Raw genomic sequence first — 1,201 nt, 5'->3', positions numbered from 1 at the left:
CGAGAGCATGCGCTCATGGCCTCTTTCCTGTCTAACACTTCTCACAATTGTAATTAAATCATGAATCGAATAATTAGTTGTTTGATGTCTGCCCCGCCCCCCCATTTGATTGTCAGCTTTGATCTGCGGCTGCCCCGTGCCCGTGAGTAGAAGACACTCTGTAAATGTTTGAGGGGATTATTGACCAAAAGCTAAAACTGAGCTGGAAGCGGATGTGCACACACTGCACGGAAAAGAAATAGGACGAGGCGTAGATTAGGAAGGATGCTCTTGCCTGCCTTCTCCCCACCCCCGCCCTTCTCGATGCTGAGAGTGAGCGGAAGTCAGAGGCAGTGAGAGAAAGTGCTGGAAAACAGGGACCAGGAGAAGATGCCCAATCAAGTCTCCAGACACCCGGGGACGATGAAGACCAGCCATCGTCAGATGTCTCGACACTGATCTTGTGCTCTCTAGCCAAAGAAAATCCAGTCAAGCGACATCACCAGAAGAAAGCTTTAAACACGTGGGAATGGTAAACCACTCGCTCTGCTGACTGGTTGGCCAAGGTCTGGGCTTGAGGCCTGGAGTGACAGTAGGTTCAGACCACCAGACATGATTTTAACTGGTGTCCTGATAGCTGGGGGATTCAAGAACCAGCAAAGCGAAGTGGGCTGTTTATTAAATGTTCGTAGCTCTCTAGACCGTCAGAACAACAAATATATCAAGGCGTCCGTACTGCGTTATTTAGAATTCACCCAAATTACAAAGTAGTCAGAAAAGAAAACCCCGGCAGGATTAAAACCTACATCTTTATTTCATGATGGCAGATTTATATTTGCGGGAGGTAATGGTCTCTGTAGAAGGAGTCACATTTTAAACTCGGGCCTGACAGGCTCTAAGAAACAGTGCCTGGATCCAAAGGAGGATAGAGTTAAAGCTTATAGGGCGCTCTGAGGAATGATTTAGGGGATCTCTGAGAATGGCAAGAAAGAGACTGGTAAGGTAGTGAAGAGGGATAAAGAGTAAGGTCGATGCGGGAGGGAGGGAGGGAGGGAGGTTGATGGAGACCAATTTGACTGACAGGTACACACATGGCAATTGCAAATTCTTCATTCATTCGTTCATTCATGTCAAGTCTTCTTATCTTTTACTCCTGCTTTTTTTTTTTTTCTTACAGCTCGTTATTGGGGTATGATTGACACACAGAAAGCATAGATGATTA

The sequence above is a fragment of the Pteropus alecto genome, unplaced genomic scaffold (genome assembly GCF_000325575.1).
Source record: "Pteropus alecto unplaced genomic scaffold, ASM32557v1 scaffold35, whole genome shotgun sequence".
NCBI classification, from domain to species: Eukaryota; Metazoa; Chordata; class Mammalia; order Chiroptera; family Pteropodidae; genus Pteropus; species Pteropus alecto.
This window is presented reverse-complemented; position numbering follows the sequence as displayed.